We start from the raw sequence: 13,168 nt of genomic DNA, 5'->3' as shown, positions 1-13,168 counted from the left end.
ATCACGTACCCACGGGGCAATTTCAGAAGGCTTTGAAGTGCCCAGGTAAAATAATAGCTACTCGGCTTCACGAATAATGAAACTGATATTGCTTTCCTTTCTTAATCTTTCTTATCAATTATTTCTCGTTCTAATAAGAAACATAATCCGCTCAGTTATTTTAAGAATGATTATGGTGCAAGACTAAGTCATAAAAAGGTTAATATCTCTCGGATAGCATCTTTCGAAAGAACGGAAATCATAGCTCTTTCGCAAAGAGTCAGAATATACTCAAGTTAAAAGCTTCATTTCATTTGGTACATCCAAAAAGTTCCATTACAGCAAGATTTTCCTCTTGCAAGAAATAACTCCTATCGTTCTTAGCTGGTATTTGGTGTATACGATCAATACTCTGATTATTCTTTTACTTAAATTATATCTTACCTTCTTATTCCTCTTCCTCATCCTTGAGCAAGAGTAATGCCACTATTTACCGATGTCTCAGAGAGAGAGAGAGAGAGAGAGAGAGAGAGAGAGAGAGAGAGAGATAGGTTAAAACTTCAAGGACTGAGATATATCTAGCGAGTGTCATAGGGGCCACTACGTTGCTATGTCCCAGAGAGAGAGAGAGAGAGAGAGAGAGAGAGAGAGAGAGAGAGAGAGAGAGCGTCATGGAAGCCACCGAAGCACAAAGCTATGATGATGATTCCTCTCCAGTCCAGGGACACATCCAGGCTATTGCTCTCATCCGGGCTGATGCCTCCGTTTTCGGATGTGACCCCTTCTGTACGATTAAGCGTTTCGTCTCTCTCTCTCTCTCGCTCTCTCTCTCTCTCTCTCCTCATGGGATTCTATACATGCCTGCATTCGTACCAAGGTTCAATGCGAAACTAAAAGCTCTCTCTCTCTCTCTCTCTATGTATGAATCATCATACGAATATTGACGTGAGAAATTGAAGCTCAGATTATTTTAATCTTCTTGAACATGAAACTGTCCTAAAATTCCACTTGAAAACATCGCGACAAAGATACAGACTTTCCTTTTGCTAGATCCTGTCCCGCGTGAAACAACAACAATAAAAAAAATAAAGGAAATTTAAAATAAATTACATATTTTGCAAATAAATAGAAAAAATAAAATGGCTAGTAACCCTGGTATCGTAACCTGAAAGTGGAAAGTTTGATCTCAAATATGTGTGAGAAAGTCGAGAAAATGTGAGTCCCATCACACGCACATCAGAGAGAGAGAGAGAGAGAGAGAGAGAGAGAGAGAGAGAGAGAGAGAGAGAATGTAAATCTGAGGACGGTATGACACCAAGGCAATTTGCGTACCAAACGATCACTCTTGAGAGTGTGTTGCCTATATGTGATCTCTCTCTCTCTCTCTCTCTCTCTCTCTCTCTCTCTCTCTCTCTCTCTCTGCCCATATATATAAGAAAAGAGGAGAAGGCTCAAAAGTGTCTTGAGCTCAACAAAGATGAGTGACTGTTATCTTTAGAGTTGCATGAATTACCATTTCTCTCTCTCTCTCTCTCTCTCTCTCCTTATCATGAGAAATATTGACACCTACAAGTTCCATGAATTGTCCTTTCAATAAAACGCCTCCATACCTGCAACCTGGCCTCAAAAACCGAGCGCACACCCCCCCCCCCCCCCCCCCCCCCCCCTACCAAAAGAGGAGGAAGACTCAGCAGAGGAATAGCGTTGCATAATGCAACAGCTTCCTCCACTTATGCAATCATCGAGAATTCGGTCACCAAAAGGAAATTACCATTTAATGAAACGAGAGGTATTATGTCGGAATGTCTCGAATAACACCAGGAGCTTTGGTGGGGGATTGTTCAAGGTGGTGGTGGGAGAGGTTGTAGAGATGGGGGTGGGGAGAGAGAGCTGGGAGGGGGGGGGAAGGGGGGAGGAGGGGGGGGGGGTCGAGCTACTATCACCGCACCGCTAAGAGGCGATACTACGGCGTTACCATTCATAAAATTTGCATGCATAGATTGATGACGTCCAAGTGGTTTGATGATTATTAATATTCGTGTGATGAATCAAGTGCGTGAGGTTTCCAGCTGCCAAGCGCTGGGAACTACGAAGGTCATTCCGCGCTGAAAAGGAAATTGACAGTTAGAAGGTTTTGAAAGCTGTGAATGGAGGAAAATCTCGCAGCTGCACTGTCAAATAATTGTAAGGAGAGGGTGGACAGCATGATGGAAGAAAGAGGAATGTGAACGGAGGTCCAGTAAAAGAAATGAAAGGTGTTGTTGCAGGTAAGGACTGACGGAATGCTGCAAAAAAAAAAAAAAAAAAAAAAAAAAAAAAAACTCTCGTAATGCCTTCATCAAAATAAGAATAATTTCAGCATGACGTTAAGTAACGCAAACAAGAGGTTAATGTTTTGTCATAAACTAAAAATATCAACCCATGCATCAAGAAACTTATTGTTGTATTTCTCGTAACCAGAAAGCCATTAAAGATGAATATTTGATAAACAAAATATTTTTGCACGATATTATGTAACAAAAAAAGAAGGTTAACGCTTTGGTACGAGTTTAACAGCCACTGTTCGATTTTGGGCAATATGCCTCCATGACACTGTCCGCCTGTGTCCAGTTCTGCCATCGGCCTCTTCCTTAAAATGCTCCGAAAAGCCTGAAATATTTGATTTTGGCAATAACGACTCAGCGACCCGATTCAAATACGAATTATTACATTCGAACAAGATATAGAGCGAATGTCGCCCAGTTTTACTGAAATGTTATATCTAAAAAATCTCTCCCAAAAATGAAATGCTGTTTTCGGAATCGTATAGATATCTATAAAGCTTTAGATATCTATAAAGCTTCAGGTATCTATAAAGCTTCAGATATCTATAAAGCTTTAGATATCTATAAAGCTTCAGGTATCTATAAAGCTTCAGATATCTATAAAGCTTTAGATATCTATAAAGCTCTTTAGAAATCTATAAAGCTTTCTAGATATCTATAAAGCTTCAGATATCTATAAAGCTTTAGATATCTATAGCTTCAAGGTACTAAAAGCTTCAGATATCATTAAAGTTTTCAGATATCTATTAAAGCTCTAGGATATCTATAAAGCTTCAGATATCTATAAAGCTCAGCTTATAAAGCTTCAGATATCTATAAAGCTTAGGTACCTTATAAAACTTCAGATATCTATAAAGCTTCAGGTTACTTAAAGCTTCAGATATCTATAAAGCTTCAGGTATCCTATAAAAACGCTTCAGGTACCTATTAAACAAATTCAGATAAATCATAAAGCTTCAGGTATCTATAAAGCTTCAAGGTTCTAGCTCCCCCAGATATCTATAAAGCTTCAGGTATCTATAAAGCTTCAGTACCTATAAAAAGCTCACCTTTTAAAGTTCAGGTACCTATAAAGCTTCAGGTATCTATAAAGCTTCAGATATCTATAAAGCTTCAGGTACCTATAAAACTTCAGATATCTATAAAGCTTCAGGTATCTATAAAGCTTCAGATATCTATAAAGCTTCAGGTATCTATAAAGCTTCAGATATCTATAAAGCTTCAGGTATCATAGCTCCGAAATTTAAAGCTTCAGGTACCTTAAAAAACTTCAAGATCCTATAAAGTTCAGGTTATTATAAAAGCTTTCAGATATCTATATAAAGCTTCAGTATCCTATAAAGCTTCAGATAAATCTTATAAGCTTACAGGTATCTATAAAGCTTCGATATCTATAAACAGCGGTTCAGGTACCTCTTATTTAAAGCTTCAGGATATCTTATAAGCCTTCAGGTATCTATAAAGCTTCCGATATCTATAAAGCTTCAGGTACCTATAAAACTTCAGATATCTATAAAGCTTCAGGTATCTATAAAGCTTCAGATATCTATAAAGCTTCCGATATCAACAGAGCTTCAAATAGAAATAAACACTCAAGGGGTTTATTTATGTGTAATGTCACGTTAAAAAAAGGAAGAGATATTACAGAAATTCATGTTTCACGTGAAGTTTCGTGGATAAATACTTCTGATAAAACCTGTATAACAAATGAATAAATGTGCGTATTGGCAACCTCTAACACCATCATAAAATTCTAACTCAAAACATCTTCTTTGGGAATCTCTTTCGTGCTTAACTTCGGTGCTTTTTCAAACCAGTACAAAATATGACAGAAAATATTCGCCGTGGTGGAAGTGGAATATTTCACCTCGATCATTTTAGCTAAAGAAAGGAAAACATTGAGCTTTGCACAAATATAGACCTTAAGTAAAGCGTCAATAATGATCCATTTTGCATGCAGGAGGATAAGGGGTAATTCCCGAATTCGCGGATACAAATACTGCATTAAAGATAGCAACAGAACGACGAGAAAATAAGACGTAACAAATACTAACAAGTAAAAAAAAATAATGCACCGATGTTTCTTTGGCCCGATCGAGTTTTCCGTGTGAGCCGCTGTCCATGACGTTTTAGGCCAAGGCCCGGTGGTGTCCTGTCCTATAGGGTTGAATGACGCATGTTTATGGCAAGTTTTAACCTTGAATAAAATCAAAACTACAGCGGCTAGAGGGCTGCAAATTGGTATGCGTGATGACTGGAGGGTGGATGATCCACATACCAATTTGCAGCCCTCTAGCCTCAGTAGGTTTTAAGATCTGAGGGCGGGCAGAAAAAGGTGCGGACTGACAGACTTACCCCACCACAAATTCATTTCCCCTCCCGTTAGAACAAACACTCCGGAGAAACAGGGCTTAGGGATAAACGACATTTGTCTCAAAATCTGCAACTCGGCTGAATTGCAAACCGGGACATCACCCTGTTTACAAACTACAAAAATATGCAAATGCTCACAGTGCCCCCGTCCTTAAAGCAGTTTCGTATCGCTGGGCAATTCGCGCGAATTTTACAAAAGATGCGAGCCTTGGATATTTTACAGCGAAGAGAATTTATATCATCAGAGAACAATATTCGTCTCTCTTGAAAAAAAGTTGCGAAAACGGAGATTTTAAGAAGAGAAATATTGTCGATAAAGAGCCTCTGAGAGGTGAACGAAAGAATCTCTCTCTCTCTCTCTCTCTCTCTCTCTCTCTCTCTCTCTCTCTCTCTCTCTCTCTCTCTCTCAATAGTTTTCTTTTACAGAAAACTAGAAAGAAATAATGACACATCAGTAAAGATTAAACCTACACGGCAGTGCCAATAACTTCTTGGGTGTAGATTTTCAGAGTATGACATTACGAATGAGTTTCAACTAAAACTCAAACGAATAAAAAAAAGTAAAATAAAATTAAAATTTAGAAAATTATATCGTTGAGAGCTGCGTAACAATATGCTAAGAAGCATTTATACTGCATGCAGTAAATTCTTTAACAAACAGAATTTTTGGATTATGTAAATCTGGAAACTCCTCAGCAGCCCTGAACATCACACAACTGAATACGAATGAGAGAGAGAGAGAGAGAGAGAGAGAGATCCATCCCGTAAAAGTTGAGGTGAAATTATTTGAAAAAATTATATATGAGGCTGAGATAGAGAGAGAGAGAGAGAGAGAGAGAGAGAGAGGACCTTACCTTACCTTACAGACCTTACAGTTCGTTCGGGTTGCCCCAGGTCCCTCAGTGTGAGGCGCCTCTAATGTCTACCAGAGAGTTTGCCGTAGTACATCTTTCCGGTATTATTTTTGTGCATCTTTCCAATCCTTGGATGGTTCTGGGAGGATGCAGTTTAGATATTTGTCGAGCTTATTCTTAAACACATCTACGCTCACTCCTGATATATTCCTCAGATGAGCTGGCAACGCATTGAATAGACACTGCATTATCGATGCTGGTGCGTAGTGGATTAATGTTCTGTGTGCTTTCCTTATTTTTCCTGGTATAGTTTTGGGCACTATTAATCTACCTCTGCTTGCTCTTTCTGATATTTTTAGTTCCATGATATTTTCTGTTATTCCTTCTATCTGTTTCCATGCCTGAATTATCATGTAGCGTTCTCTTCTCCTTTCTAGACTATATAATTTTAAGGATTGTAGTCTTTCCCAGTAGTCTAGGTCCTTAACTTCTTCTAGTTCTAGCTGTAAATAAAAGGACCTTTGTTACAATCTCCTATTTGTTGCAAATATCCTTTTGATAGTGTGGTACCATATCATATTGCAATATTCAAGTGGACTACGAACATATGTTTTATAAAGCATAATCATGTGTTCAGCTTTTCTTGTTTTGAAGTGCCGTAACAACATTCCCATTTTTGCTCTACATTTTGCCCAACAGAATGGCTATTGATCATTGCATAACATGTTCCTATTCATCATTCCCACCAAGGTCTTTAACGTGCTTCCTTATTGTGATTGTCTTCCATTATTAGGTCCCCTATATGGCATATAGCTTTCCTTCTCTGTCTCCATAATTTATTTATTCAAATTTATCAGAGTTAAAATACCATCCTATTTACCTCTGCCCAATCATATACTTTGTTAAGGTCTCTTTGTAGAGCGTTCCTATCTTCATCACAAGTAATTTCTCTACTTATTCTTGTGTCATCAGCGAAACTACTCACTACCGAATCCTTAACATTTACTGTCTATGTCTTTCAATCATAATAACAAACAATATTGCAGCTAGCACCGTACCTTGTGCCACACCGGATATTACCTTGGTTTCATCCGATTTCTCATCGTTTGCAATACATCTGTTTTCTTGTTGTGTAAAAATTCTTTTAAACCATCTTCCTACTTTATCTACGATATTGTGTTTTCTAATTTTCTTTGCTAATATATTATGTCTACTTTGTCAAAAGCTTTTGCAAAGTCTAGATAAACCACATCTGTTTTCATTTCCGCTTTTCATATTTTTGAATATGTTCTCACGTGGACTAACAGTTGGGTTTGTGTACTTTTTTCCGGTACGAAACCGTGTTGTCCTATATTAAACAAATTATTTTTTATTAAAATTGTTTCATAATATTTTTCTTCATTACCCTTTCATACACTTTCATAATATGTGATGTTAGACTCACAGGCCTATAATTTACTTGCCTCTAGTCTTTGATCCACTTTTGTAAGTAGGGGTGATATATGCTAATTTGTGCTCATCATAAATCTTGCCTGTATCTACACTTTGTCTTAATAATATTGCAAGTGGCTTTGCGATAGAATGAAATACTTTCTTTAACAAAATAGCAGGGACTCCATCCGGCCCTGCAGCAGCTCCATTTTTTAATTTCATTAATTTGCTGCACAATATCAGCTTCATTAATTTCTATGTCAGCTAAATATTCACTATTTTTCGTCCCCTTTTACTTCTATATCATTATCTTCATTATCTATTCTAGGGGTGAATTCTCTCTTATATCGTTCTGCCAGTATGTTGCAAATTTCCTTTTTTTTCATTCGTTAATCTCCCTTCAATTCTTAGAGGGCCTATTTCTATCTTCTTTTATTCATCTTCTTCGCATATGAGTATAATAGTTTGGGGTTTTGCTTGATATTTAATAGGGTTTTTTCTTCCAAGTTCCCGTTTTTCATTTTCTTTGATTGTAATAATCTTTTGTTCTGCATTTTCTATCTTACTTTTTAGTTCTATAACTTTCCATGCATTTTTTTCTTTTTGCAAGACCTTTTTTCCACTTTCTGATTTTCTGGAACAAGATCCTTCTGTCTCTTGGTATGCATGAATGATGTTTACTTTTCTTCTTCGGTATATATTTATCCACTATTTTCTTCCAATATTTTATATAATATCTCCGTATTTACCCTTATGTCATCACTTACGAAAATGTTATCCCAATTTTTGTTTAATTCTTCATTAATTTCTGACCATTTTATATTTTTACTGTAGAAGTTGTATTTTCCATATCCTTCCCACTTTTTCATTTCTTGCTATCTCTATTTCACTTGCTTTGGAATGAACTGTTTAATTCTATGACATTATGATCTGAAATACTCGCATTATAAACTATTTTATTTTTCTTTAACCATAAATTCATCTCGTTCACAAAAACACTAGGTCTAAAGTATCCTCTCTTGTTGGCAGGTGATTTATTTGTTGAATGTTGTATTCTAGTAGCATATCTAATAGCTTTTCAAATTGCCTCTTATCTTCTGCACTACTATTACTCTCTTTTTTATATGTATAAGTACAACCAGTCTCCTATTTCGTTCTTTCCATTCTACGAAAGGAAAGTTGAAGTCACCAGATAGGAGAATAGTCCAGTCCTTTTGTGATTTTTCTACATATATTCATCCAATTTTTCAATTATTAAGTCAAACTCTTTAGTATTAGGAGGTCTATATATTACTATGTTCATCAATTTTTCAGATTCAAATTCTACCGCTATTAGTTCACATTCCGAGTTACTATATTTCTCATATATTTTTCCTTGTTTTTTGTCTTTCCCATATATTGCGGTTCCCCCTTGATTCCTATTTTTTCTATCTGATCTATAAGTTGGAACCCTTTTCCCTTTTATTTGATCATCATTCCCAGTCTCTTGGGAATACCAGGTTTCACTTATATTCATTATATCTATTTTCTTTTCATTTTGGGTTAGTTCTTCTAAGTACTCTATTTTTCTTTTTGAGTTACTCGTAACTAAACCCTGCACATTCATCACTATGATGGTTTGCGTGAGAGAGAGAGAGAGAGATCCATCCCGTAAAAGTTATGATGAAATTATTTAAAAAAAATATATCTGAGGTTGAAAAGATGAGAGAGAGAGAGAGACAGAGACAGAGAGAGAGAGAGAGACAGAGACAGAGAGAGAGAGAGAGAGAGAGAGAGAGAGAGATGGCAGCTAAAAGTTAAGAAACGAAACAGTAAATAAAAAAAATAAAAAAATAAAAAACAACCGAGGGAAAGAAATGGGTACAAAGTTGTTGTTGTAGGAAAAGAAAAGCTTCGGACAAACCGGTTTTTGTCCAGAAGTGAAATAACATCCCACAACTTTGGATTAAACGGAACTTTATTATTCTGCTATGGGAGCCAGAGCTTCAATCTTTTCCCCTGCCTGGTTTTGGGATTCTGTAATACATATCTCATTATATATATTCAATTATAACCATCTACGATTCATTTTGTTCAAGGTAAAACTAGGGGAAATATTTGTATGGCTCCAACTTTCAAGATATCGTTGCAATTTGAATTGATTTGGTATCATTACCTGCAAAAGATGCTATGACATTTATTCAAGAAAAAATCTTTAATGCATCGTATAATACTTCAAACACCGTGACTGGCTGAGTAAACTGAATGCTGAAACATGTCCAGTTATGAATCTGTCTTTGCACTGAAAGAATGACTATACACACAACTAAGGATTCTCTAATCAATTAAAAGAGTGTTACTATATCCAACATGGAACAAGCACATAGGGGCCATTGACTTGAAATTCAAGCTTCCAAAGAATCCACCGCGTTCATTCTCATTGTTACCCTCCCACAATTTAGCAGCTGTTGCGTTCTTCTCCCCAACCCCCTCTAATAACACTTCTCTTGCCTTAAATTTCATGAATAACATACGGAAAAACGAAGTCCCTTCAACTACTCAACTAATCGAAGGGAATTCTCTCTCTGGGTTCTCTGGCAAACTTCTAGTTAGCGAACCGTTTTCCCCTTTCTTTCAACTCTCCGAATGAACCATGCTGCAGCATTTTATGAAGCACTATTAGCTGTGCCGACTTACGAGCTCTCGTAAGAGATGAGGAGAGAGCGAGGAGAGAATGAGAGAGAGACGAGAGAGAGAGAAGAGAGGAGAGAGAGAGAAGAGAGGTAAGATACATCACTACCTTAATTCTGTTTTCCTTGGATTTTAATACGTTTTTATCTATTTGTTAGTTCTTACATTTTTTTTTATCTTTTAATAAATGGAATCTCTTCTTTCTGTATTTCCCTTTATTACCTCTTACTTACTTCTTAATGAACGTCTTAATATTCTTTGGAAGCTTGAATTTCAAGCCAGTGGCCATTTTGATGGGCTTGTTCCATATGAATAGGTTTCATCTTCTGAATAATAATAATAATAATAATAATAATAATAATAATAATAATAATAATAATAATAATAATAATAATAATAATAATAATAATACCTTACGAGGGATTTAACCTAGAAAAGGTTATTACCTTGTCAAGATACTCCCGATTTTAATCAATAAGTAATTATACATTAAACTTTGACGCAATACTGAGCTCTCTCTCTCTCTCTCTCTCTCTCTCTCTCTCTCTCTCTCTCTCTCTCTCTCTCTCAGAGATCAGGATATTCCTAATCAATTAATTTCTCTTGCATTTAACCAACTCCCGTCCATTCGGTGATAATCCGATTGCACTGCGTTTGTTCTGCGGAGAGAGAGAGAGAGAGAGAGAGAGAGAGAGAGAGAGAGAGAGAGAGAGAGAGAGAGAGTATTGATATGGCAGTCAAAATAGGTTATTGATAAATTTCCATTTATCATGCTTGCAATTTCTCCAAGCAATTGTTAAATTTCAATTTCAATACATATAGACAAAGATATAATAGGAACGTAAAATGTACTATCTCTCTCTCTCTCTCTCTCTCTCTCTCTTTCTCTCTCTCTCTCTCTCTCTCTCTCTCTCTCTCTCTCTACAAGCTAGAAATTTCAATTTCAGTATATATTTTCAAAGATATAATTGGAACGAGAGATATACAAGCTCTCTCTCCTCTCTCTCTCTCTCTCTCTCTCTCTCTCTCTCTCTCTCTCTCTCTCTCCACGAACTAGAACCAGGTTCTCACACTTGAATACACAAATATATCCAAAGATATAATAAATGCATTATTGCCTGTCCTGGTTGTTCCCATAATATCAACATTCACTTATAGAAACCGAGGTTTTCTGTATATTTATCTCCAGCCATTCCAACGGCATCGCCGTTCCTTCTCGGGCAAATATAGTATATGTGATAACACGAGACCGAATTCAATTTCAAAAGCAGATCATTCCTGTTTGTATAGGGAATTCTCGGAACAACGTTTCATTAATATAATAACATTATTATTGCTATTGGAAGCATTCGTAGGAAAAGGTCTCTCAATTTTAAATGCGGAAGAAAGAAGTTATTTTAAAAATTCGTACAATTGCGTGAGTGGCTGATCAAGATAACGAGTTGTCTGGACGTTTAATAATTTTTTTTTTTACTTTCCGCTTACTCGGGGAGCAAGCCTAAAAATTACTTTGTTGTTGTTATTGTTGTTCTTGTTCTTGGTGTTGGAAGTTTGTCCCTTTTGTAGTCAATTGCGATTGCGACAGCTGAAGACGCTCACTAACGATGATAATAAGTTGCTTGAAGAATCTCTTGCTTTCGTCGTCGTTGACTTCTGATATGATACATTATTCATTATTCTGGTTATTCTTTGGAAGACGTTGAAGAGTTCTTGTTGTAGCTGCCACCAATTTTAGGGCTGTTACCTTGTATAATAAGGCGCCCTGTGAGGTTATGTTAGACTTGCGATAATCTTACGCTAAGTCGGTTGGTTCTGACTTCCATACTCATTGGAGTGTCTTGAGGTGTGATGATAACTTACGAAGTCCATATCTTCTTTGGTTATGACGACGGAGATGTGTTAAACTCATGACGATAGTTATAAGTTCATTCGATCTCTTTCTGATGTGAGGTTCTAGTAGAAAACACCGAGTACAAAAATACATCTATTCTTCTGAGATTACAAGATGAAATTGTACAAGTCTGCCGATGATGATGGCTGATTGGATTCTACATGATGAAACTCAGATAAAAATGTACAGGTCTTCTAATGACGATGGCTTGATCGCTTCTGCTCTACCATCTGGTTTACAAATCATAAAGGAAGCAGACAGTAGCTCGAACATACGAACATACACACAGATGACATAGATTACAAATCACGTAGGCCGTTTGAATTATAGGTCACGGTGGTCGCCTCAAGCAAGACGCTTGGGCTATAGTTTATAAACAAATGAATGACCACAGGTGACAGCACTAGACACTGACTGATTATACAAGTCATCTTAGCCTACTTTATTGTATACGTCATCTTAGCCTACTTATCGTATCTGGTCTGATCACATTCCTGCAAGCAATCTGGTTGACCTCTTGGGTCACTGGTTTTTAATTAATCATAGTTTTAGTTTTTTTATATATATGGAATAACATTCCATATATTCTAATTATGTAACACTTACATAAATGCTCGGTCGGCTACAAAACCAACCACTGAATATTACTCAATCTTGACTTGCATTTGATTTATAGGAGTGTGATACAGACACTATGGTGATTATATATAGATATATAAAAAATACTTATAAGTAAAAAGATTCATGGTGTACACAAATTCAAGTAATAAGATATAAGACATATGCATATGATGATATTCGTAAATAATAATGATCACTGGTTTTTAATTAATCATAGTTTCAGTTTTTTATATATATGGAATAACATTCCATATATTCTACTTATGTAACACTTACATATATATATATATATATATATCTATATATATATATAATATATATATATATAAACTTTTTAAAAATTTATCATTTCCTTGCTGTTGGTCAGCTCTACAGAATATTTAGAAGCAAGGACCCAACAATATATTGAAAAAAAGCGACATAGACTGAAAAACAACTACGGCAACAAAGAAGGAACATTTGAGATCTATTACTTAAGAATTCATTTTCGGTTTATTTCACTGCTATCGTCTTGGATGTCAAAGTAAACGAACAATAATGGTAATCAAATAAATATAAGATAAAAAAGGCACACCATAAATAATAACTTTCGTATAATGAAAACTCCTGACTATAAAGAATTACGTTACCGTTGAAGAAAATGAAAAATAAGAGAACGCTGTAATTAACATATCTAAGACATTAATTTTCAATGGAATCATTTTGTATGATTTATCAAAAAAAAAAACAATAAAAAAAAAGGTCTTCAAGGAAAGCATTCCATCACGGTAATGGACATCTCATCATTGATAGAAAAAAAAAATTAAATAAATAAATATATATAAATATATATATATATGTATATATATCATATATATATATATATATATATATATATATATATATATATATATAAATGAATTTTTAAAAATCTACACGATAAGCATTCCATCACAGTAAAGGACATCTCATCATTGCTAAAATTAAAAAGAAATTACAAAATAAATTAAAAACAAGTCTACAAGATAAGCATTCCATCACAGTAA

The sequence above is a fragment of the Macrobrachium nipponense genome, chromosome 38 (genome assembly GCF_015104395.2).
Source record: "Macrobrachium nipponense isolate FS-2020 chromosome 38, ASM1510439v2, whole genome shotgun sequence".
Classification (NCBI taxonomy): Eukaryota; Metazoa; Arthropoda; class Malacostraca; order Decapoda; family Palaemonidae; genus Macrobrachium; species Macrobrachium nipponense.
The sequence above is the reverse complement of the archived record's forward strand: the minus strand, read 5'-3'. Positions refer to the sequence as shown.